The 24,469-nt window shown below is 35.4% G+C and overlaps 2 protein-coding genes across 6 annotated transcripts in view; one reads left to right on the top strand and one right to left on the bottom strand.

The window, feature by feature from the left end:
- Window positions 1–10,354, bottom strand: part of LOC105142969 (uncharacterized) — a 125,934-nt gene extending 115,580 nt beyond the window's left edge. The window contains exons 1-4 of one of the 5 annotated variants that reach the window (XR_015545929.1): window positions 9,751–10,354; window positions 9,035–9,176; window positions 6,901–7,031; window positions 4,227–5,576 (exon numbers count right to left, since the gene is read on the bottom strand). The gene's annotated coding sequence lies outside the window, so the exon portion shown is untranslated. Of the gene's footprint in view, window positions 1–4,226; window positions 7,032–9,034; window positions 9,177–9,750 lie in introns of those variants that run through there. The other 4 variants (XR_015545927.1, XR_845636.2, XR_015545926.1 and 1 more) reach the window with 4 other exon arrangements.
- A 124-nt stretch (window positions 10,355–10,478) lies between these two features.
- aop (ETS variant transcription factor anterior open) overlaps window positions 10,479–24,469 on the top strand; it is a 44,639-nt gene continuing 30,648 nt past the window's right edge. Inside the window, exon 1 of the mRNA XM_011050912.2 lies at window positions 10,479–11,187. The gene's annotated coding sequence lies outside the window, so the exon portion shown is untranslated. The remainder of the gene's footprint in view (window positions 11,188–24,469) is intronic.

The raw sequence follows: 24,469 nt of genomic DNA, 5'->3' as shown, positions 1-24,469 counted from the left end.
AGTGAATTTCATTCTGACGAAATCTTACTCTTTTTCAAGACTAGCTCAATTTTTATTCTTCAGAGTAAGATTCCACTCTCAAGAATTTAGAGTGCAAAATTACAAACAATAAAAATTGCTATATCTGGTAAAAGATACTTCCTAGTTTGTATTTATGTTTCCAAAAGTTTATTTTTAGCTTTTGTTTAAGAAAAACATCCAACGTGTTATCCAAAAACAAAGTAGTTGGTATCGACTTTCCTCTACTACATATAAAAGAAAATTAATAATAGTAATAACTCAATTGAATTGAGTTTTACCCATCAAGTTCTAATTAACAGCAAGAAATTAAATCTCACACATTTAATAAAATTAATTAAAAATTGCCCCAAAGTATCGATAATAATTTCGGATACATGGTAAAAACAAATGATTAAGCGAGATTTTCCTTCGCACCAGCAAAAGGCTATCGCGCATTTAAATGAGAAAACGACGCAAGATCTGCGAAAGCGCATGCATCGCATTGCAAAATCAATGTAGGTCTACCATAAATCGTGGATCCACGATTCCTTCCGCGATCGACGGGAGAATATCCCGATTAACGCGAGACATGGTAAATCAACGAACGCGTCTATAAATCCCTGTGATATATATCTACCGGAAATTATATCGACCGCGTCCCGATGCCGACTTCTAACAGCAGCGAACTCTCGCAGACTTACAAGCAGAAATCAGAAGAAAATGAGCGAACCCGGTTATTTCGCATGAAATTCGTAACGCCTGACACTTTCCAATATCTGAAAAGAAGAATAATTAATGTCGTTCGACGAATCGACAGCAATACAAAAGAAATGTTTGATATATGGTTATCACAAGATATTCTTATTGTTATTTTAGGAATATTTGACACGTGTTGATTCCGTCCTAGTTCTAGAAAAATATGAATTATTCTTTTAAAAAATACTGTTTGATATCAAATGAAAACGTTCTCTTAGTTTTCTCTCATATAATTAGTCCTTATACGGTTTTTGATTCCAATTTCGGGTCGGTTCGTGCCCCTGCTTATAAATATTTCATACGAATACTAAGTAAAATCCAAAGATTAATAATGCTCGTAAAATTTAAAAAACAATAAAGAAAAAGAGTTATGAACCAAAAATTATTTTATAAAATTAAACATCATTAATATAGAAGTTTGAACATAAGTAAAAGAAACAATTATAAATCTTATAAATAATAAATCTTAACTTAAAAAAAATATAATTGTTCCTTTTACTTATGTTCAATTTTATAAAATAATTTTTGGCTCGTAGCTTTTTTTCTTTATTGCTTTTTAAATTTTATGAGCCTTATTACTAATACGCATTATAAATTTGTAATTTGTGTAATACAAAAATACATTAATTCTCACGATTTACAATTCTAATTTATAATTCTAATTCCGAATTAGGCAAGAGAGATAGTAATAAAAATGTCACACACACACACAATTTAATGTAAATGTCTCGTGTCGCAAAGCGTTCGCAAAAATGGCGCTTCGCCGGATCGTTTTCGGAGTCTCTCACGCGCGTCGCGCAATTCTGATTAATTCCTCAAACGTACAGAACGATAAATAATAATCCCCGCGTCAAACGACACCTAGGAGCATCGGTTAACGAACGAAGGATGGGAGGGAGGAGAACTCACAGGACCGTAAACGCGCGGATGCCATGATCTATCGATCCATCGATCTTTTACTTGCGGCTTGGCCTTTCGAGAGGAGAGCCAAGCCGAGCCGACTCGTTCCGTCCTCTCTCGCTTCGCTTCGACGATAACCGCCCGCGGGATAAATGCTAGCTGCGTGTTAAAGTTCATCCTGTCGTTATTAATCCTCGATCATCCGCAAGGATCACTCGCAAAGGGACTCTTTTTATATCGTCGCTCATGGAAACGGTGCGATCTACTACGTGTCGGAGGGACAAGCGCGCCGCCTTTTTATATCGTGCTCATGGAAAAAAAAGCGCGACATCCACGCGGACAAGTGACGACGTTTAATAATAATCAACGCACGGATATTATCTCCGATATTTTTTCACGCTCCTCTCTCGCATCTTCCCGCGAGGCCGCACCGCGACCTAAGTGATTTCCGTCACGCGCGAGAATCGAGATACATCGCGGGGAGATGAGAGGGAAGAGATTGTTTTCCGATCGACACAGAGAATCGGGGGTATTTTTATTTCTTTTTGTGTGAGAAAAGTTATTAAGCTCACTCGTCGTTTGCTTTATCGTCATCTTTGATGATCGGTTTCATTAGAGCAGATAATGTCATACTCTCGTAAGTCGTCATATTCTCTTGTCTATTTCTTTTTGACCTTTAGAGTTAGACTATCAATTAAATTTTAGTATATCGCACACATAATTTCTAGATTATTGTTACGTTAAAAGTAAATTTTACAATTATATAATCTTGATAAAATCAATTAAATAAAATTAGAATTTTAACTAAAGTTTATGCAATCTCTGATATATCTGGAATATGAAAATCTTCGGGTCTATTATATAATTATTATTACGACGACAACTTTCGTTCAATGATTATACCAGCGAGCATCGTGTTCTTTCTTTCGGCTGAAAAACAGGATTGGCCAGATTAGGGTTAAATACGCGAGGCGCCGCGTCCTCGTTCCGTTCCGTTCTCTCTCGCCCGATTTGCTCGAGTCCTCTCTCCCCCGTCTCTCCTTCTTCTTCTTCTTCTTCTCGGTTCGTTCTTTCTGCGGTCTCCCGCGATTTCTAATTGGGCAACGCAATTTCCTTCCTTCGCCTCGCGCGAGAAATTCCCGGATTGCGCCAGCGTCGCCGCCGCCAGATTACTAAACCGCTGACAACATTCGATGCTCCGGCAGTCGCAACAAACGAGAGCAATACAGTACAACAAACGAGAGCAATACAGCACAACAATCGCGCACTGCTATGAGAGACGGTGATATTTTAATTTTTACTCTCTTCTTACTTGTTCTGTATAATTGGATGTTTTTCTGCGAGAAAAGACGCTACGAAATATCTAGATATTTGCATCTGCCGCTTGATTTAATGCCTCTGGCATCAGTGGATGTAACGATTAAACGAAGTCTTGGAATATACATGCTTGATAAACACACGGCTTCTTCGCTGTTTTCAAACGTCGAAGTTGATATTCTTATATATTCTTACATGAGAGTAGACACTGAGATTCAGACACTTCTTGAAGAAGACTGAAGATATCTAAAGATGATGACATAGATGTAATAGAAGTAAAAAAATTGTTAAAAGACTGTACCAACAAATCACACCCAGAGCTTTTGTTGACAGATAGTTCTTTTCTTGCTAACAATAAGCTAAGAATTCTTTGTTAAATATGTTGTTGCCTAATTCGATACGAGATGGTAACAAGATAGTTAATCATTGCATTTCATTACTTCGTTCTTTCCTTTGGTTTCCATTATCTTTACCTAAAAATCTTGCACATTTTTTCACATCCTTATGCTTAGTAAGAGGCGTGATTAATCATAACAGCAGGTATAGCGGCAAGAATAGAGAACTAAGTTTTCCTGTTTCCTTTCGCGTGAATGATGAACTACAATGAACTCATAGGTCCTTGTTGGATCCTTTTTATATATACGCGTGATCGATTCCAGAAAAGGGATCTGACTTAGTTCTTTCCCGTTGAGATCAGGAAGAATCCCAAAGATTAGAATTTAGAATTTTTGGATATAATCGGAATATGTGAAATTCCATCTTACTTTTTATAAAATACAAAATGGATAGAGAAAATATCACATTAAAAAATATGTTTTTAATATAATAATACGGATTTGTTTATGTACATAAAAAAATATATTTAGTGCGCTCATTATAAAAATTTCAGAAGTTTTTCAACTCTACTGGCGGTACGTTTTCTTTTACTTTAGTCTTGAAAATATTTTCTACATCATGTTTTACAGAATAGATTTTAGATAATTTTTTATAAAATGAGAATCTTAAAAGAAAAGAAGGACTTCAAAGTATTTAAAGACATTGCCCTTTTGTCCTAATGTCTTCTTTCTTCTTTCAAAGATCGTGACACGATGTCTTGAATACAAGAATCCTGTTTTTTAAAGAAAAATATGCAGATCAGATCTCTCAAAAATTCTTCGAATTCTTTGACAAAAAATAATCGTCAGCTAGCCGGAAATTGCAAGCAATAAATAATTTTGGCAGGATTCACAAACTCCCTTTTTTTCTCATAAATATTTCTTCTTTTTTTTTTTGATTATTTTGCATACATCTAATTCTTTAAAAATTTTTCGTGTATCATAAAATCTCAGTTTCAGCACAGCAATTTTATGCCGTTTAGCGTCTCTCGCGTGGTTGGAATCCCTTTAGCAAAACTATCGTTAAACTTTGAAAACCATGATAAAATCCACTCAAGAGGAGTACAAGTGGTAAGTGCGTGTTCTTTCGAACCTTAAAAAGATCACCATTAAAAGTCAACCAGCTGTCTAGGCGTATTCCAGTTCTACATGTTATAATTAGTCCAAGGGATACCATTATCTACACGATTGTAGCAAGCTTCTATTAGTATTAAAGCGTAAAAAATATATGACATCGTAAAAGTTTATGATTCTTTGTAAAAATTTTTCTAGTATATACTTCAATTAATTATGAATAATAAGAAAATTCAGATGACAAATTTATCATATTACGTACATCGACATCAATTTTTTATAATATAAACAAATTTATTTAAAGAAAAATATTAAAGAAATTAGTCTGCTTTATATTATCTCCTTTTAATATAGTTCAAACCGTTTTAATGTCTAAAATATTTCTAATATTCTATCGATAAAATGAATAGGTTGGTACTCTTATTAAAATAAAAGTTTTAAGATAAGTTCCTTTCGATATAAAAAAGTTTTAAAAATTAAATGTACAATGTTCGAAAAACTGGAAGTTTAATGAGCGTTAAATTCAAGATTTTTATCTTCATCGCAGTTTTTTTCTAATAACTTTTCTAGTAAATTTAGTGCGCACTCTTCGGAAACTATATTAAGTTCAAAAACTTTGATGAATCTTCAATGCTTTTTACTTTTATCGCTCCTACGAACGTATTGAGCTTTAAAATAAAGTGCATATTCTTCGAGGAAATCCCTTTGCACTCGTGTAAACACGCGTGCGAAAGAAACACGCTCTGCGTGGGTGCAGACGTATTTGTATAGATATATTCTCCATTCTTTCGTTCTCCTCTTCGCTTTCGAGGTTCCTCTTTTCGTCCCTTCCGAATTGAGAATTATAGTGGGCGGTCGTCAAGGGAGCGGAAAGGAAGCAAGAATACCGAAGGGAAGAAAAGATAAGTAGACCGGATTCCGAATGGAAGCAAAGTTGTCGAGAAGAGAGACCCCGGTACAGGTAGCTCTTATAAGAAGAACACAAACCAGTTTTTCCTGTTATATTCTTGAGCTCCATCTTATAACACCAACCAATTCTATGGCCCAGTGTCCAATGCTTTTTTTCCTGGAATATCTTGGCGCATCGGCTATGGATCGGCGTGGCTACGGATGTTTTTAACCATCTCTTCACGATGACGATCTCTCTTAATGTACCTTCGCAAGCAGGAATGGATAGATTCGAAAACATTACTTCACATATAAGTATAAGCTTATACATGGAAGCATAAAAATTTGAAGCATAATATATTTTTGAAACATTTACATAGATGATATTTTCTTTTTGCAAAAAAATACGGTAATTTCAAAAACACGATGGTTTATTTAACTTTTCCCCCGTATCACTAAAGTGCAAATAAAATTCGCGACCTGGTGATCGTGATCCGTAAAAATAGAATAACCAATTAAAAACAAAAATAAATGTTACAGATTTCCATTTTTGTCTAGTTTTGAAACAGATACGAATGATAACAAACTATTGAAAACAGTAAATTAAAAAATTGTGAAGCATAAGTCCATTATAGTAGCCATTGGTATAGCCTATTGAACTTTGGAAAATATTTTAAGCAAAACAATAGTCGACATGTAAGCAATTAATTTAATGTATCAACAGCAATGTGTGGAGTAAGCTTGGTGTAAGAAGAGTAAAGCCGTAATTATACAGATTGCCGATTGTCGATTCTATTTTCACCAATCATATTGCAGCTAACCTGCACTCGCTGCATCATGATTGGCTAAAATAGAATCAACCACCTGTAGTGTGATTACAGCCTACTTCGACTATTTTTTGATCGACGATTAATCCATTAGAATCGACCAATCATATTTGTTATTTCGCTTAACAACAGATGCAATTCCAATGGACTAACCGTCGATTAAAGTTAAACGGACTGAGTCGAAGTGGTCCTAAAAAATCGACCAATAACCAGTCAAATAAGAAGGATAATCGATTGTGATTTGTCAATTTTTTACTTTTACTTCTTATACCACTTACTCCGCATATTGTATAGGACGCATATAAGAAGTTATCTTTGCGCGTCGAAAATATTGAAATTTGCATATATAATATTATTATGCATATATTATTATGTCTAATATTTCAGACATATTGAAAAGAACGATATTTTAATTTAGAAATAGCTTTTCCTCAATCATTTTAAGGCGTTTATGTACGAATTAAAACTTTCAGCTTGTCTAATTATAAGTCGCGCCTCCTCTTGTTAAATACTTTTCGATAAAGAATAAAAAAGATAGAAGAAAATCGAGAAACAAGCGAGAGATATGCACGACCAATGACATACGCTCGAAAATTAGGCTTGTTATCTTGGCAAGGTCAGGGTTTACTGCAGATTAAATGACAGCTAATATGTGGTTGCATGTCGCAACGAGATATCATCTCGTTTTCGTACGAAAATAAAGTCCATTTCGATAAATATAATACGTTTTTTTACTTTCGAAAGCAAGTTTATAAAATACGTACATTTCATTTGCGATCATAATTCAGTGCTCCAAAATGTATATTGATATCCTGAGATATTAATCAAGGAAGAAGCCACTCCAAGCTCATCGAGAAATCTCGTTCCCCGATATGAATCATGCGACGATTTTTATCTGTCATGATAATAAAATACAATAAAGAGGAAATAAGTATCTCAAATCAAACCATGTGTGTCGCGCGTGGCAGTGTATTGTGGTGCTTTTCGCATTACCACAATTAAGATAAGCGAGAAAACAGCAGCAGAGTGAGATCATTATGTTGAAGGGAGGAGAGAAGCAGGAGGAAGAAAGACTTGTTTGTTCGAGAGATTATAGCGGATTAATGAGTTCGGTCAGATCAACAACAGCGCGGTTGAAATATATCAAAGCGAATAACTTTTTAAAATATATATATGATTCACAGTTTATGAATATTTTCCCTCTCGATTACTTTTATTATTATCCACTAGTCGTTCTGACCGAACGCAGCTTTACTTCATATTTCGTTGTAGATAGCGAACATTTCGACCGGTTTAAAATTTTTATATCTCGTTTATGTTATCTTTCGCTTATTTCTCCCTCCCATATCTCCGCCTCTCCACGAGTGTTGTCTTAACAAGCATTTTCCCCCCGCGATTCGATGCTATTCTTTTTTTTTCACGAGTTCGAAGTGCGACGCGTTTCGCTGTATCGCAAACGGACGAACGAATTCGTGAAATAACCGGTTGCCGATCGGGCTTTTGCATACCGCGATAAATAACAGAAAAAGCAAAGAAGTCGAGAACGTTTGAGCGCAAAAAATATGATTGTCGTATTAAAAAAAAAAAAAAAACTTAAGTTATGTACCATTTAAGATGATAAATAATAAACATTTTTCACGATAATGAATAATTCGTAAAATATTTAAAAGTTCTTTTATTTTATGAAATGAATACCTGATCTGTTTTTTTATCGCACGGAGTTAAATATTCGCGACGATATTTGCATTTGTGGTTTTCTTATCGATACGGTGATCGTTTTTCATTATCGGTTAAAACTCCGATGATCTGCATTTCGAGATTATTCTCCATTTATATAAGAAGTAGAACTGCATATAGATAATTAATAATTTAATTAAAAAATCGGGTCGCCAATTTGTCTTTTCTAGCAAAAAATTAATTTTATTTTCTCATCTTTCGCGATGGAAATTCCGATGTTATCCATTTAATAACAAGATTTATATCATTCCGTAGAATAGGACACAATTGACGTAGCAATGCGTTATCATTCGATTAGACTCGATTACCTCCTATTCGCGTCTTATCTCGCAATTAATTAGCAAATTTAATTTTTTATTATATAACATTAACACAACCGCGCGCGAGCGAAGAATGATATCTACATCGATTTTCCTTTATGATATTATGAGAATCGATATATTGATTACGAGTACAAACTTATTTACGGCTAACTGGATACGGTAAAATATAATTAATTAAATATACGTGATAACGATACATAATAAAAAGCAAGATAATCAAGATAAGCAATGCACTTGCAAAAGATCGAATATGCTTACAGTTTATCTCAATGTCGAAAATATTTTAAACTGAAAAAGATCTTTATCACCAAAAATTCGTTTCTTTAATGCACGCATAAGTGTAATGTCTATTATTTATCTTAAGAAATTTATATCTAAAAAAAGATTTATACTTAAAGTAACTAAAAAAATACAACAAAAGTCTTGACATTACAAGATTCCGAAAATTTTCTAAATATACACAGTAAAGTAACATCCAAGTTTATATACTTTATTAGACGTACCTATATCCGGACATTTACTTTTACAAAATTTCATTTGTCTATATTATTAATCACATACTTTTTTAAATATAATATAATTTTTAATTGTAATCTCTAAATATAATTATAATATTATAGTACAAAAAGCATTTTTGAGATTAATAATAATTTTTGTGTAAATATCTGAACATAGATACATATAAATACACGTCGATTTATCTAACTAACACTGAACAAAAAGTGTGCCTGATAATGCACTATTAACAAAAAATTTTTCGTTTCTAGACAATAGATGAGATAATAGAAACATTATCAGAAGACTCTGAAATTTTAAGTAAAGATAATAAAGAGCAAACCTTTTGGTATCCTCCTCCTTTATATTGCTGATAATTTCAGTTTACTGGAATTCCAGTTTGATGGATTTCCAGTTTGCTTTTCCCAATTTCCCAACTTCTTTCAATCTGTTCATGGACAGCTGGAATCCTAAGCTGCGTTATCCTGAAAATTTATGTTATTACAGATTTTTAGCACTGGTAATGAATATCGAAACGCATTCTTAATAGATTCAACCAGAAAATTCTTACTTATCCATTTTCAAACAGAATTCCAATTAATACAACCTGTAGATTTTTCTTTCATTGTACTTTTAAAAATTACTTAAAAAATTTCCCCGTCATACTAAAACGTAAGACCAATCTGTTCGCGTTGCTTGCATTCAGCATCTTCGCTTTCTCTCTTTTTAAAGTTCAAATATGTATCTATCTCATTTTAAGTCCAAAAATATTTGAAGATTTCAAGCAACGCGAACTAACTACTTGGGTACTTTCCGTAAAGAGAATGATGCATATGATGTATTATTTTATCATTGTTGTGTTTTCGAATGTTAAACAAGGACAAAATAATACATCATGCGCATTACGCTTTACGAAACGCAGTCATTATAAGACCACAATTTTCCAAGTGTATTTCGCCATTTTGGTCGGAACTCTCGAATGCGGTTAGAGAGTTGAAATATTGGCTAATAGAACAGCTACGAAAACATACGCTATTGTATATCAAATATTTATCTTACCGTGTATCTAACAGAGAAAATCGATTTATCCGTGAAGTATATGGCCGTCCACGAGTAAAAATTCGGTGCGAAATCGAACATCGATGTGATCAACGGCGACCATTTTGAACTTTTCGTGGAAGTCAAGTGGCGCTAACGACTAACATAACGGCGTATCGTTTGAATCTCAGCGTGAAGTGTGAACGTGTCCGCGGATCGTTCGCGGCGCGGGAGAGCTGCAAAGTTCACGCAAGTGAATTCCTCGGAACCGGGTGAGGAGGACGGAAATGAAAAGTCATTGCAGCTCGTGGCCGCCTGTTACTTACATCGCGTTGTTCTACGTTTCGCGCAAGTGGAAACGATCGGCCGGGGTTAACTCGACGACAATCACGATCGCGATTACGAGGAAGCTACGAGGAAGTCGGTCGGGGATCTTCTCTCCCTCTCTCTCTTCTTGTTTCTCTCTTTCTCCTCCGATACGTTGCGACTTGGCGGCGATCCTCCCCACTCAACCCGCCATGACTACGGTTCGATTATTTCCGCTGGCGCTGGCGCGATGCCAATGGCGGCGCGCGATTGGACGACGTGAGCCGCCAATAGTCGTCGCGCGGTTCACTTGTTCTGACGTTGTCTCGCTCGCGCACCATCACGGCGCAGCGGGTGGGCGCCGGGAGAGGCGAGGTGGGGTGTCGCGCGTCTGGCGGCAACCTTCACTCGACACTTCCTACAGCGGCTGTCGGATCAGTCGCTCGCCGACCTCGTAAGGTGATAGTACGTAAGATACGAAGTCTGTTCCGCAGTCGCATCCGCAACCTCCGCGCGCGTTGCTATTCAACGACGAGGGTGATCGCACTCGCCCTCGCGTTACGTACCGCGTCGTCTTTCTTTCCCCCGTTGTGCCCTGTCGTGGAGACCGGAGGAAACAATCGGAGTACGAAGAGTGGCCTGCGAGGAGGCAGAGACAATCACAAGTGACACAAGTGCGCTAAGCCGGGAGTGCTTAATGACCGGAGGATTCTTTGTCGTTCTCATCTGTGATAACGTAACGAGCACGGCCATCCGCGGCTGATAAACGGGATTGTAATCCCTATCACGTGTTCACGTGTGCCGCGGCGAAAAGTTTCCTCGCGGGATAATCTCTTTCTCTCTCTCTCTCTCTCTCTTTCTCTTTCGGTGTCGCGCGCACGGATGCCGCCCGCCGCGACCTGATTACGCGCGCCGCGTGCCGTCCCCGTGCGTGCGTGCGTGCGTGCGTGCCGTGCGTGCATGCGTGCATGCGTGCATGTCGCACACCACGAGGAGCGCGACGAAATTTATCCGATGAACGGTGGAATGGTTTGTGTCTGGTTGGACTACGACGACAAGTGATAATTAGCTCCAGCAGCTCCCGTTCCCGGCAAAGGATTTTTATCGACAGCTGGGGGAACCGACGACGACGAAGCAGAAGCAGCGATCAAGGTAATTGTTCGCCCACGGATATTTTACTCGTATTCGACGAATAAATTTCCCGGTACCTGCGCGTGTGTGTGTGTGTGTGTGTGTGTGTGTATGTGTGTGTGGTGTGTGTGCGCGCGCGCGTGTGTGTGTTGTTTGTTTGTTGTGTACAGTTGGACGTGCGCGTGCGTACGTCGCACTCGATGCTTCTTCCTGTATAGTTCCGATTCCTCCTCGATTGTAAACAAATCCCTGCTGTCACTGCTATGTTTCGTGGAAACAGTCGGCATTTCTCGTCTTCCGGAATCCGGAATTGATGTTTTACGAATCCATTTCGCGGAACTCATTTGAGCAAGATTCAACGAAAATCACGCGATGGATGAAACTTGATAGAGCTCGATTTGAACTGTTTTAAAAACTGAATAAAGTCTAACTCTAATTTCGCACTTTTAATTAATTACTTTTAATTTTTAATCTCTGTCTCGATGCTTGCTGCGCCTGTAAATGACATTGGCTGCATTCAGCAAAAAAATCAACTTTTCACAACTGTTGTACGATTCTTTAATATAATTATTTCCTGCTTCTAATTCTATGCTTCTAATTCTACTGCTCTTTTAAAAAAATTCATATAAGGTTTTTATCCTGCACCAAAACTTTTTCTCGCTTTTGATAAATATTAAATATATATCTACTCTATTTTTTAAGTTTCAAGAGTGTATATTAGTTCAACTATAAAAACAGATTTGTATTGTCAATTTGAGTCATTTTTTATCATTTTTATAGATCGCCACTGCTCTTACAATATGATATTAATTTAACTAAAACAATGGAGTTAAACAGATTAAGTTAAAAATATGTATCAAATTTCATTGATTATTAATTAAATGCATGCATCAATATGAATATCGTTTACTTTGAATCCACAGAATGTATTGATTTATATTTTGACACACATGGAAGTTAAAAATAACAAAATGTTATTTAACTCAAGGGACTGGGTTACCATTGTTCTTTTGATATCTAACAGTGCAGCTTTAAATCCACAACGCAATCATATTGATGAATCTTACAACAATTGCAAAGCAGCATTTTTTTCTGCTGAACGCAACCATTTTTGACACTCGCCAAATATTACACTTTAAGCACAAAATATCACGCCTAAAAATGCACTGGACGCAAAAACGCGTTTTTATAGCCATAGTTTTAAACCAATTATGTTTTACGTGCTCTTAGCTACTCTTATTTTTTATTCGTATTCGCGGACGCTAAACTGGAGTCAATGATTTTAAATCCAGTGTTATTAATAACAAGAACCTATAATCGATAAAATTACTTCGCGAAAGAAAGATTTACATTCAGTTATAGCACCAACAATATTCAGCTTTGTATATCGAAGTCTTTAATTGTAACCAATTATTTTATTTTATCTTTCCTAATTTGACAGTAATTCTTTCGGAAAAATTGCCAATATTTTTCATCGTAATCCTGTGATTTATTTCTCGCGTCTCGCCGTGTCCGTTGGCGACCGTCGAGCTCTCATAAGCGAAAGGTCATAGCCACTCGACGGAGTCCGGTCCATTTTCATTCTTCCTCGGTTCTCCTCGTTGCCAGGCTCGAAAGATGCGGAGCAGAGCGAAAAACGCGGCTCGTTACCGTATCCGAGCAAGAGGAGTTAATTCCGGTGCGGCGCGCCGCGACGCGCGAAACCCGGAAATCCGCTGAAAGCCCGGCCTCGCTTTTAATCCGCTCGGCGATGTTAATAACCGGTCGTGCGGAATTTAATTAACACTAGCTGCTGACGTCAACCTCATCTCGCGGATGCGCGGGACATCGCGACGAATAAATAAGCGCGTTGTCTTCGAACGCGGAACGCGAACGGGTTATACTCGAATACTCGACGTAATCGTCAAATTGATGGATCCGATTACACTAGTTTGCAACAAAAAATTATTTCGAATCGGACTAGGTGTTTTTTTACATAGATTTTTGAATTCTGGAAACGATACCGCAAGCCAAAAAATTCCAGCACGTCAGATTTTCAAGACAATCGAGGTTTCCAAGATAAATGTCTAAAAAATAGTTTCTTTAACGATATATTTGACATTTTTTTGTAAATAAGGTTAACGTTATTTTGAAATTACAATTAAAAGTCGTGTTAATGTATTGTTCCCTATAAAGAGATTTCTTTTTATTTCAAATATCTTTTTAGTCATTTTATGAAGGATTTAGATACAAGGTTTTTCTTCAAAGTCGAACAATACATTCATAACTTTTGATCAGAATTTCAATCTAACGTTTACTTTTTTTTTTTTACAAAAAATATCAAATATCACAAAAAAGTTTTTTTTTGCATATTAAAGCTCATTTATTTCAGAAACCTGACGTGCTAGAAATCTAACTTGTTTTCAATATCTAAAAATTTATAAGACATATATTTATCTGGTTCAAAGTAATTAAAAGAGACATTTTTATGTAATGTTATTATCGCTTTCGTCATCGCAAGAAACTAATCTTTCGATCGCTCCCAAAATTATATCACACAATCTAACTTTTTTTCAAATCCATATGTGGAAAGACGAATAGATATAATAATATGAATAAAATAAGAGGACATGGTAATAATAACAGTTACATGTATATAATTTTACAGCAATTTTTTATCTTATCACACGAAGGTGAACTCTAAAATGCTAATTATAGACTATTAGCATACCTTGGTGTAATTCTAAACGGCTGCCATTTGATGCTAACGTTTATAATTAAGCATAATTACGTAAGGTACAATTATATTTAACATACTACGATAAATTAAGGCGTTTAGCCTACTTTTAAGATACCAAACTACTTTGGTGAAGTAACTACGTTACTTCCTAGTGCAATATTCTTCACGATGAATCATATATATAATATATTGTGTTGTATGTGTGTGTGTATAAATTTAAACGGTTCATGAATAAATGTAAACAGCTTCAAAAGATAGCTAAGACAAAATTAGGCAGGCCTCATTTTCGTATTGTTATTTATTAGATATAAATAGATGTTACGATATCTTTCTCAGCTTGTTACGCAAGCGAGATTGTATAACGTTTACTTACTAGTTCCTGTGAAAATTAAAGTGCTCCGAGTATATACTTGCGTATATACTCGGAAATGAACCGACATTCAAACATTCAATGTCTGATGAAACGGATCGAAATACGATCAATTCAAACACGATCCTATCGTTCAAAAAATGTTTCCGCTTTCAATGGGCCCTTAAGCGACTTCTGGCGGAAGGAACAAAGTCTGAGCGAGGTAAAGACGAAAGCACGTCACTTAGCGACAGATTGATGGAATCTGTAAGACTGTGCCACTGCGGAAACGTTTACGTAAACCAGCCCGGTAGGAACCGCTCGTATTTCTTAATCGTTATTGAGGAAGTTGCGCGTTATCATTTACATAACGCGAGCGAGCGAGTTTGCGCGCGTAATACCCAACCTGCTCGAAGCTTTCGCAAGATTTCCGTGAGTCTTGTGCGGGCACCGCCATCGGGCGAAACCGACTCTCTTTCTCTTTCTCAAGTTTTCTGCGGGATTCGTTTGCACGTGTCCGTAATGTAATCATGAACCAAAGACCGCACCGAGAAAAATGTCTGATTGGATATCGATTGAAATTCTGGTTGAAAATGGACAAAATTTTCTGATTATATCTAATATAACGCAGAGAAAAAAATGTTTGGTTGAATTAATTGAAATTCTAGAAAATGAACGAGATCCAGAATTACTAAGCATAAATATTATAATTATGTCTACTAAATTTCTGTTTAAATCTACTAGAATTTTAAATCGTTCATTTTTCATCCCAAAATTCTAGTTATTTCAATTAAACATATTTCTCCGTATATATTCTAATTTATTGAGAGAAATTTTAATCATTTATTCTGTTGATATGTGATTAACAAGAACTTTCTTACTTTTTTATGAAAAAAAAATTATATTCTAATCAAAATTTGGTTAGCCCAATTAAATATTTATTAAAACAACACAATATATTATTTTTAAATGAATAAGTAAGAAAGTTTTTGTTAATTACATACAACAAAATAAATAGTTAAATGTATCGAAATATTTCTCTCATTGTTGAGATAATTGATAATTTTCATAGATGTAATAATAATCTTCTGGTTTATTCATGTTTGATTAAGTATTTTTCTTAGTGCGTATATTTTCGGCAAGTTTCTGAGTAATCGCGAATAAATGTAACATTTTCATATGCCCGTGGCATGCAAGTTTAAAATTACTTAATGCGTCAAAAGATAAAAGGAAAATGCATTTTCCGCGTAAAAAGATAAACGCGTTTGTTTACACATGACGATGACAAAATCGATTTGTGAACTTGAAAACATTGTAATACTTTTCTTTTGTAAAATACGACTTTTTTTATGAAAAATATATCACTTGGATAAGAAAGTTTTTCAATTTATTTTTAAACAATCTGAATTTATTATTCTTGTTCCGAAATTATGTACATTAACGGCTTCCAATAAAATTCTTTTCGTAAAGAAGAAAAGAAGAAAAGAAATCAATCATTGTTAACGAAAATTTTAATGATAAATAAAAAGTAAAAAAAATCACTATCGCATCCTCTATCCGTGTCATCCTGTGATTACTCTGATCAGTCTTGCGATAAAAATAGATAACAATGAGGAAACTCGTCTGCGTAAATTTTAGTTTCTTCTGGGTAAATTAAGTAAGCAGTCGCGAGAAGCAGTCGCGCGTGACGATATCCTCACTGCGCCAGTCGCGAGCCGGAGCTGCTTTCCTCCTTTGTCCGGTAAATACGCGGATTGATTTCTGATTAATGCGGATCTTCGCGATACTTCCTCATTGCGAAACCGCGGACGGCGCGGCGGCCGGCACAACGCGCGCAATTAAATCTCCTCCGCGAGAAGACTCCGTGAAGATGTTTACAAACTCTCTAAGTAGATAGTAAAAGACAAAGCGGGGAGTTGGCTCGACCCATTGGCGTAAGTTGGGATCCGCTTGGAGAAATACGTGCGAGAATTCAAAGCAATTTTTCAAATCTCTTTGTTGATTATGCGCACAATATTAAACATTAAATTATAATATTAGAAAATTGAATAGCGTTATAAACGAGTCATTAGCATATTTTTTGTGCTACTACTAATTAAGAAAGAAAACGTTTGCCTCATAAATTTTTTTTTCATCGTGCACGATGTTAGGAAATTTACGAAACAAATGTTTTCTTTCTCAATTAGTAGTAGCAGAAAAAATTCGCTAATGATTCGTTTATAACACTATTTAATTCTCTAGTTATAATTGAATATTTTCTTTCTTAATTAGTGGTAGCTAAAAAATATGTTAATGACTCGTTTGTAATGCTCTTCTAATTATAATTAAACATCTTGTTTCTTAATTAATAGCACAAAATAGTTTTAATGATTTAAAAATTTCTTCACACCTGACATAAAGCAAAGTAAAAAAAAAAACGAACGCGTTAAAATTTAATATAAATTTCAATGAGTGAAAAATTTGCCTGAGAAATCGCAGCGTCATTTGACTATTCAATAAGCACGAAGATATCCGGTCGCCTGGCTGATCGCCGATAGTTTCCGGTGACGACGCTATTGCTGGCTGACAGACGACTGCGATATATACGTAGGTTATCATCTGCATGCACGGGTTACAAAGAATGTCCCGAGCGAACGAGCGGCCGCGTAATCCCCGCGTAAGTCCGTGTGGTCGTCGTATTCTTAACTTTGATACGTGCCGTAGTCATCGTCGAATACAAATACACCACGTATCGTATCGCGGCTGCAAGTCGGGCTGTCATCTTCTTGGCGCCGAAGAACGAAAGAGAAGAGGAAAAAAAGGCAAATTGCGAGTAGCAGCTCGGACAGAAACCGGAAGCTCGGTTGCCGCGCTCGGAATTGCAATTCTTTCCTCAACGCTAAATTTGGCGATGTCTATCACAAGAAGCATTCTCTCCGCCATATACAAAGTTGCGATCTTTTCCTCCCATCTTTTCTCATAATTAAGTACTTTTTAACGCTCGGATGTGCGTATTTAAAACTACATTTGGTATCGTTGAAAAAATATCTATATCTTCTATTAGATTCTCCAACTTTGCAGTTTTTAAATTATGAAATTTGTGTCTAATAGACAGTGAATGTATATATAAAGAAGTATATAAATTTACTGAATTTTGATAATGATATATATTAACGTTCGAAAATATTCGATACGCAGTAATTATATCTGTTTGGCATAAATATGTCTCGATTTTTTTTTTATTGTCGAGTATCGGTCATACTCAACGATACTCGAACAATAGAAAAAACGAATCGAGATATATTTATGCCGGAGATATGTTGCTGCGTATATTAATATATGTATCGATACTTTCGAAACTAAATATACATATAGTAGAGGATGCACAGAGAAGAGACCTGTGATATCGAAATATAAAATTTAAATAGATTATGAGAACCGGATTTGCATCGCGAAGCGAACTTTCCTAATAGGAATTACGTATGCCGGATGCTACTAGCATAGATATTCATGTCGTTGTTACTTGAACAACTTCGCCAGTTATCGCGTGTACATAGGTCGCGATGCGTTGATTGATTTACGATTAAATTAATAAGTGCAAGCTGGGTGCAGCCGACCCAACTCGCGCACTCGGCTTGATTTACGATCACGTCGCGTCCGACTGCCGCGTTGAACGAGATTCCGCGATATGCGTTAAAAAATTAAAAACATTTTTTTACTTCTTGACAGCAAAAGGAAATTAAGGTAATTAACATTCTTAATATTCACGCGATAATTTTTTATTTTTATTTTTGTAAGAGACAAATGTAACATAGGAATTATAAAAAACAGGCACGAAATTACAGAAGTTTCACGTTTCATCAGGAATATATTTTTACTCGCACTAAAAAAATTTCTGGTTGAAAATGAACGAACCAGCATGTTCTGATCATAATTGGACATCTGGTTATCTCGACTAGAATATATTTAATATCTAATTTTTGTCCATTTTCCACCACAATTCCAATTAAGTACCAGACTCTTTCTCCAATGCATACAATAAAGACACATGGATTTTTCCAAAATGTACTTTTGATGTTGAAAATTTTATGATAATTATCTTGATGAGAACAATACTTTTGAACCATGAAAAGACGATTTGTAGACGCGAAGAAAGAAACGTAGGGTTACCGAATGGACAATAAGCGTCCAAGCTGACGTGAGCGTCGAAAGAACGTGGAATTCCCAAGGAGAATGCCGAGTAGAACGTAGACGGTAACTCGTGACCGAGACGGCAGAGGAGAGACGGTCTTTTGAACGTGCAACTCCGTCTCGCTGGAAGACCTGTCACCCGGAAGCGCGGATAGAGAAACGCACACGAAGGCCTTCTCTCGGCAACTTATAGCGACGGTCGACGGAACATTAGCATTTAAAGGGGACGGATTACCGGAATTGCTCGGAATTCTACTGTACACGAGGGTGTATCGTTAGTCGCGCCCTTTCTCTGAACCGCGGAAATATCGGAAGAATGTTGATTATATCGATTAATATGTCAAAACATATCAGTAACCTCTTCTAATCTTTTTATTTTTCATATTTCTCTTTCTCTATTTTAATTCATTTTATCTTATCTATTAGGTGTTGGAATTAATTCGTAGCGTTTTTTAATGAAAGAATGTTATTTATTTCACATGAGCATTAAAAAATACATTAATGAAAGTACTTCCCATCATCACTTGTAAAACGCTACGAATTAATTCCAACACCTAATAATTTTTTTTATGCATTTTTAAACAAAATAATTATTGGAAATGTACCGAAAATAGTTAAAATCGATAAACATAACGTAACATAACACAAATATCAGGGATTTATGTGATTCTAAACCATTGCCCGATAAATCGCGAAGAAAATCGCCAAAGAATTGCAAGCCACGAGTTTCAGCCTCGTTTTGTATAACGTCAGAGGAAACGACCGACGGAGGGTGGTTCGTCGAAGTCGACGTTGATAAGAGGGCTCGAGGAACAGGGTGAATAGAGGAAAATGAGAGGTGGGCTGCGAAGGACGCGTATATAGAGCGGAAGGAGAAGGCGGAGGGGGATAGAAGGGAGAGAAGAAAGCCTTTCTAACGTAATTCCATCGAGCTCGCCGGAAGAGCCCGGAACCCGGAAGTAAGGGAGGAAGCGCACTACCGTCGGCTACTGTAGGAATAGGTAAGGGGTCAAGGACGGAAGGGGCATGGAAATTTCTTCAGTACCTTCTCCATTCTAAGGCTCTATCGATCGTCAAAATCGTAGACGAGACCTATTCGGGCGAGGAACACTCCTCGACCTTGATCAAAGAGCTTCCATTCTCGTAATTAATAAATCCTTTTATTTATCTGACGAGATCCGGTTCCGATTTCTTTATACATTAATATATGCACTGAAAAAAATTTTTGATTGATGAAGGAAGCAGAAAGTTTTGATTATATTAATCAGAATTTTGCTTATCTCAGCTGAATTATAATAAACAGAAAATTCTGATTCGTCCGTTTTTAACCAGAATTCCAATTAATTTCAATGATCGTTGTCATTAAAATTATCGCTAAATGGTGATTGCGATCTCTGAAAACGATAGATCGTACTTAATAATGCATACGGTAAGATATTAAAAAGATTGAACATTTATTTGATATAATATTTTATATATTTTTATAATTTATAGAATAGTTTATTAATGAAAAAGTGGCAAAAGCCATAATCTACTTTTTGTAGGAAATCAATTGCGCATAATATAATTATAAGAATATATAACTTACAATACACCAGACAAGCACGATCGATGCTGACGAAGTAATGCGAGTAGGACAACTAAACTGCGTCGTTCCGGGAAGTTCTAATCTTATATTCATAACCAGATTACTTTTTCTCGCACGCGAACAAGTGGAACAAGCGAAACTATGCGCAAACCATGTTTTATTCCTAACTAGCAAGCTGACTTGCCGATTTTTCTTAATTTTATTCTTTTTAATAAAAGCTCAAAGAATAGAATTCATATCAAACAGAAATTTATTGCAGCAAGATAAAGAGTAATGTCTTATTACATTTATTTAGTTTATTCTACAAATTTTACTAGAATATTTATCCGATCTCCGATCAGTTTTCCTTGTAAAGAGAGAGCCCTAGAAGCTATTTGAAACACGCGTTGCATGGATATTCGTCTCTGTGGATTGTTATTATGCAAGGAATAATCAATGTCTGTCACACGTCAACCGATTATCGTAGATCCGTCGTATATTTTAGTCGCCACTGTCATCGTCGTTTAATCGATAATCGTTTATCGATGATGGCAATAAGGTGATAGTGAGCGTCGCAAATAATTTTCTTTTTTCGATAAAACAGGAACTTTGTCTCAAGTATCGAAATAAGTATATAAGGGAGAGTCTACATTTTATTTGTTTTATTAATATATTTTATTAATTCTCTTAAATACATTATTAGAATATTAAACAGAGAATAATTTTTTGAAATTTGATAGAAGCATGTAATTATTAATTACAAACATATAATTATTAATTGTTAATAAATATTGTGTGAAACATCATAAGCAAGTGGCACAGTACATTTTACCAGCGATACAATTTCTACGTTTTGCGGGCAATGTTTTTATTGCATGCCAAACGGAAAACGATCTTTAACCTTTTAATTGCATTTCAATCGCTACATCCGCGGTCGTGTCATTGGAAATTGCGAACGTGTTATTTCCAATCGAGTAGCGTAGAAGAGCATCTACTACGAATTACACCAAGATCGCTGTTAATTGAGATACTTCTTCTCTTCGACATTCACTACTTCTGTACTGTTTCTGTTATTTTGGATTCACCTTCATTTCCTCAAGACGTAAACGTATATATAAATTTAACGAATGTATAGATCGTCGTAAAAGAGCGAAAAACGCTCTTTATATATTTCTCTTTAATCGGAGACAAATTAAGTTAAACAAAATTGTTTAAAAAAATATATAATATATTATAATTTGCAAAGTTCTCACATATTTATTTGCTCATCTTTTTACATCATATGTATTTTCGAATATGCTTTCGTAGGAATTTTTTCAGCACTTTCGTTTTAGAAAGATGATTAAGTAATACTCCTCCTTCGAAGGATCGTGAAACGTATAAGCGCTGTTGAAACTATTTGCCCGTGCCCTGAGATTTTGCTCGACGCGGATATTCGCGCTTGGACGGGAAGATAGATCCTTTTATCTTCTTTCCTCTCTGCTCCTCTCTTCTTCCCCGTCTGTATCGCCAGAGAACCGGTCGGTCATCCGGACCGGAAGCACGGACCTTGGACCTCTCCTTTTTTTCTGCTCTCTCGGGAGGCAGCGAGAGGAGGATCTCCGCTTCGCGCAATCGCCCCGAGTTTCGTCCTCATCTCCGTCGCTCTCTCTCTCTCTCCCCCCCCCTCTCTCTTTCTTGTTTCTTTCTCTTCTCAGCTTGTCCCTGTTCCTTCTCTTCGCGTTTTTATCCGTCTCCCCTTCCCCTCTGTCCCGCTCTGCTTCCTATCTCGACTCTTTTCCTCGTTCATCTCTGTCTCTCGAATAGGTATCCTGTTCCTTCAATTACTTTTACGTCCTTTTACCATCCACCTGTGCTATGTAACGGATACGTTTATACAGGGTGTCCCGTTGTCCAGTAAAATGTGCTGCCATTTTACTGGAAACAAACTTTTTTACAATTAAATTTTATAATGTGGGGTTTGAGGAAAATATGATTGGCACTCTATTTTTTTATTTTTATTTTTATTTTTATTATTTTTTATATTATACACTTTGCCGGCAAAATTTTTTTTTTTTAATAGAATATAAAGTTATTTCTGTAGAGATAAAATAACCCCATCTGATGGATGGGAAGTTACCCTTGTAGAGGTAAAATAAACCAATCTGACGGTACCAAGTGTTGCAGGTTTTTTTCTCTACAACACTTCGATCGTTCTCACCATTTTTGCACGTTTCGAACTTGTCGAAACTCGGTGAGGTCATGCTCAAGTCAAAAAGCTGGTGAACAAAAAGATTACAACTTGGTACCGTGAGATGGGATTACTTTACCTCTACAGTAATTTTCTATTTTCCCGCGGGGATTGGAACCGCACAGTCATGTGGGTTTAGTGAACCTACGAACTAGAATTCAATATATTAGTGGAATCACAGCTACACATCATATATATCTACGTGTTTTTTTTTTTTTTTTAAATAAGAAAAAGTGCAATAAACATTAGAGAAAAAATGGAAGCGGAATATAATCCAATTAATATTAAGAAAAATTGAAATAAACAAATTGGTATGATTAGTAGGAGAGCAAAAGCTAATATTTATTTCTATTTATATCTTTTAAACAATCAAATAATAAATTAACGGGCTCTTGAAATTCAATTAATAAAAACGATTAAAAGGGGGAGAATGAAAATAATACAAAAAAAAAATAATTAATGGGCTTTTACAATATATTATGTAATTTACAATACATTAGTAAATTACATGATAATTTATAAATATATAAACTGTTAAGTTTGTCATATGTTTCGGTTTTATTCTTTAAGCCATAATAAATATTTCAGCGATGTCAAATAAATGAAAAAAGCGTATCATTCGTAATCCGTAGATAATGAAAACAAAATCATGGTGTGTAGATGAATGAGTTTTGTCCTATCTTCATAATTAGGAAATACCTATTTCCTAATTCTTCGATTGAATGATCACTGAGGCCCGTTTTCACAATAAATGGTTATCTAAAGATTAAAGGTTACCAACAGATTCATCAATGAAATTTATTCACGAACTTCTTGATTACCTTTAATCTTTAGGTAACCATATATTGTGAAATTGGGCTTAAGTGGGACAATGATTAATGATAGTTACATGTTGTTAAGTGGAGAACACGTTTTACTTTGTATAACTCATCCACTGCAACACGGATCACCAGAGTAAAGTTTATAAGAATTTAACGCAAACGCAGAATATAATAATACATTGAATTTAACAATTGAACTAAATTGTTAAAATTTAAAATGTAATCTTTTAGTACTACACACTTGACCTCCAACTGGAGGTCAAGTGTGTAGTAAAGTGACGAAGAATAACGATAAGAATCTAAGACTCATTCATTATATATAACAAATAAATAATAAATAATATAAAAGATCCAAACAGTATAATGTCAAATGAAATAAAAAGAAAACAATTTACTGTCCGTATAAAAGTTATTATTTAAACTTACTTAGAATAGTAACATGATGTAGAAATTCCATGTTAATTATGATAAAACGATTGTTCACATCAAAAGGGATCACTTTTCCAGATATACTTTGCATCACAAAAAAATTTCGCTACATATTCAGCACATTTAAATAAATAAAGATATTTAATAAATTTAATAAACATTTTGACAACGATAAGATTGATTTTTTTCATACAATTCGAAACTCATCAAAAAATATAATCTCTTTTCAGCCAACATCCCCGCGGTGCCTTTATATCCGGACACCCATTATGATATTTTACAAAAACCTTTATATCCGGACGGACACCCATTATGATATTTTACGAAACCTTTTTTTTTTGTAATAACTTTGTTAAGATTCTGATCCCTTATTCTAAGCGGATATCCTTTATCTTTTCTTGTTCGTCTCTTCTCTTTCAATAACATAACTACGACAAATTCAGTCAGGAACTGCGACGATGGATATCCATTTGCCCTCTTTTAGTTATTTTCTTTTCCTATTCCTTTCTTTTCTGCCGAAAATCCGTTGCAGAAAAGGAAGACTGGAAAAGAAAAAGGGAGAATAAAAGGTCAGAAATAAAAATTTTTTAGCCTTTGCCATGGCAGTGCTGCTTCAGGCAGTTAAAAAGTGGCGGATGGCGCGTTAGCCGTTAAGAATTTTAAACCGATGCGTGTGTAGGGACTGGAATAATCTGCAAGAATCTTATAAGGGACCTTGTGATCCCTATCCTCAATTATGGTTATTTGTGCATGATAAAATCAAATTAAAAATTGATTATAGTGGAATAGTCGCAAAAAGACAAAAATATTGTATGAATTAAAAATATTATTAGGTGTTGGAATTAATTCGTAGCGTTTTACAAGTGATGGGAAGTACTTTCATTAATGTATTTTTTAATGCTCATGTGAAATAAATAACATTCTTTCATTAAAAAACGCTACGAATTAATTCCAACACCTAATAGATAGATAATTAAACAGCTCTAGTAATGTTATGAAAAGAAAAATCATTAATAAA

This window comes from Acromyrmex echinatior, chromosome 8 (genome assembly GCF_024713525.1).
Source record: "Acromyrmex echinatior isolate Ae372 chromosome 8, ASM2471352v2, whole genome shotgun sequence".
NCBI lineage: Eukaryota > Metazoa > Arthropoda > Insecta > Hymenoptera > Formicidae > Acromyrmex > Acromyrmex echinatior.
The sequence above is the reverse complement of the archived record's forward strand: the minus strand, read 5'-3'. Positions and strand labels throughout refer to the sequence as shown.